Genomic DNA, 2,500 nt, shown 5'->3' with positions numbered 1-2,500 from the left:
TCGGATCGGCCCCGCCGGGGTCGGCCCACGGCCCTGGTGGAGCGCTGAGAAGACGGTCGAACTTGACTATCTAGAGGAAGTAAAAGTCGTAACAAGGTTTCCGTAGGTGAACCTGCGGAAGGATCATTACCGGAGCGGCTCGCCGCTAGCGGCCGAGCCTTTTCACCCCCGCGTGGCGCAGGCGGGCCGGTGCGGTGCAGGCCCGCTGGTCGCGAGAGGTTCGAGAGAGGGAGGAGGGGGCGCGCGGGAGGCGCGGGCGCCCGGCCGGAGGCACGGGAGGCGCGGGCGCGCCTCGGTCCCGGGTCGGCGGTGGTCCGGAGGGAGTGGGCTCGATCTCGGCGAGCCCACGAGCCCCTTCCGGCCTCCGTCAGCCCGACGTGCCGAGGCCGCCGCGTCCTCCTCGCCGCCTCCCCCGGCGCGTCCGTCCCCGCGCCCTCCGGTCTCCCGCGAGGCGGGCCGGAGTTGTCGCGCCGTGCCTCCGTCTCCGGCGCCGTCCGTCCCCCGCTCTCGCGGGCGGCGGCGCCCTCGGCGCGTCTCAGGAAGGGCGGCGTGGCGGCGCGAGCCCCCACGGTGTCCCCGGGGTCAGGTCCCCCGGGGGCCTCGGAGCCTCGGCTCACGCGGGGTGCCCGCGGCCCGCCGCCTCCCGTCACCCGCCCTGGGCCGTTCCCCGGTCGTCGGCGTCGTCGTCCGTCCAATGGTGCCTCCGCGTCTCCGCCCGCCCTCGGCGCCCCGGGCGCCCGCGGCCGGCTGGCCACGTCCGCCCACCACCCACGCCCTGTCCGCTCGCTCCCCGCTTCCCGCCGCAGCCCCTTGCCCTCCGCGGCGAGGAGCCTGGGATGCGGGTGCGGGGAGGGTCCCCAGGGGAACGTCGGGTCAGGTCTGGTGGCATGCGTCGGGCGCGAGGGGGCCCGCCCGGCGTCGAGGGGGCCGTGGGCGCGGTGGGGTCGTCGGTCGGCGGCGCCCGGCGATGGGGTTCGGTCACGGGCGGGCAGCGCCGAGGCCTGCGTCTGTCCCCGGGTGGCTGCGGGCGGCGTCGAGGTGGTGGCCGCGCGGCACTACCCGCTCCGCCTCGTCCGTTTCTTTGGCTTCGCCCCATCCAGGTACATAGCGCGTCCCGGCACGGAGGTTTAAAGACCCCTGGGGGGCCTCGCCCGTCCGCCTTGGGTCAGGGCGGTTGGGCCCGCGGGGAGTCGGGAGGCCTGTCCCTTCTCCCCCAGACTCCGCCTCGCCAGGCCAGGGCGCGGCGCCGCGCCGCCGTCGCGGCAGCCGTCGGGAGGGGGCGTCCCCGGCGGCCGTCATGTCGTCGCGTGTGCGCGCGGGCGTGTGCGTGCCCCCGCGTCCTTGGGCGAGGCGGGAGCCCCCGCGCGCCTGTGGGGTGTCCGAGCACAGCCCCGCGGGGCCCGTGCCCGATGCCCCGTCGTCCAACCTTCCGACCTCACGGAGTCTGGTCTCGTTGTGTCTTTCTGGCCAGCCGGAGGCACCCTCCGGGGATGTGCCGTGCCAGGGGCGGGCTCTTCCCCCGCCCTGCGGGGGGACCCCGCCGTTCAAACTCGTACGACTCTTAGCGGTGGATCACTCGGCTCGTGCGTCGATGAAGAACGCAGCTAGCTGCGAGAATTAATGTGAATTGCAGGACACATTGATCATCGACACTTCGAACGCACTTGCGGCCCCGGGTTCCTCCCGGGGCTACGCCTGTCTGAGCGTCGCTTGACGATCAATCGCCCCCGGGGTGGGTGTCGCCTGCCCCAGGGTGAGCGGCTGGGGGTCTCTCGCAGGGCCCGCCCCGGGCCCTCCGTCCCCCTAAGTGCAGACGCGGTGCCCCTCCTCCGCCCCGCTCGCCCACCCCTCCTCCCACGTGCCCCGGCGCCCGGTTGTCTGAGGCGTGTGGGGGTCGGCGGCGGCGGCGCCGCGGGGTCCCGGGGTGGGGGCCGCCGCCCGCGAGTCGAGGGAGAGACAGACGCGAGAGCTCGCGCCAAGGTGCCCGTGGCCGCCACGGTGTCTTCGGGGGCTCCCTCGCGCCGCACGCGGCCTCGGGGTGGCCGTGGCGGGCTCGAGACGGGTCCCGCGGTGTGCGGTCGGGGCCGCCGTCTTCGGGGGGCCCGCGTCCGGGCCACCTGTCCGGTCGCCGCTCGCACCCGTCGGCGGTCCGTCCCGTTGCGTCTGGCGGGCCCCTCGCCGGTCCCCGGCGCTCCCCGGGCCAGGACCGTGACCCCTCCCCGGCCTCGCCCCGTCGGGGTGGCTCGCGCCGAGGCCAAGTCGCGTGCGCGGGGCCGCACCCCGGGGACGTGTGCCCCGGCGGTGACCCGCGGGACGCTGCGGCGTCATCCGCCGCCACGCGCCCTCCCCGGGTCGCGGCCGCGCCGCGCCGTGTGCCCCGTGCCCTGGGCGGGCGGGCGGGCGCCGCGTCCGCTGCCCGACGGGCCATGGCGGCTTGCGGCGGAGGGGCGGGTGTCGGGAGGCGGTGGGACGCGCGCGGGTAAGGTCAGTGGTCGGGGGC

General features: G+C 76.9%; 2 non-coding genes across 2 annotated transcripts in view; both read left to right on the top strand.

Annotated features, from left to right (window-relative positions):
* LOC139046115 (18S ribosomal RNA) overlaps positions 1-129 on the top strand; it is a 1,869-nt gene extending 1,740 nt beyond the window's left edge. Inside the window, exon 1 of the ribosomal RNA XR_011505681.1 lies at positions 1-129. This exon is cut by the window's left edge and continues 1,740 nt beyond it. This is a non-coding gene — a ribosomal RNA (18S ribosomal RNA).
* A 1,427-nt stretch (positions 130-1,556) lies between these two features.
* LOC139046111 (5.8S ribosomal RNA) lies at positions 1,557-1,709 on the top strand. The gene has a single exon (XR_011505677.1). It is a non-coding gene; the product is annotated as a 5.8S ribosomal RNA (ribosomal RNA).
* Positions 1,710-2,500: the final 791 nt, after the last annotated feature.

This window comes from Equus asinus, chromosome 8 (genome assembly GCF_041296235.1).
Source record: "Equus asinus isolate D_3611 breed Donkey chromosome 8, EquAss-T2T_v2, whole genome shotgun sequence".
Lineage (NCBI taxonomy): Eukaryota > Metazoa > Chordata > Mammalia > Perissodactyla > Equidae > Equus > Equus asinus.
This window is presented reverse-complemented; position numbering and strand designations above follow the sequence as displayed.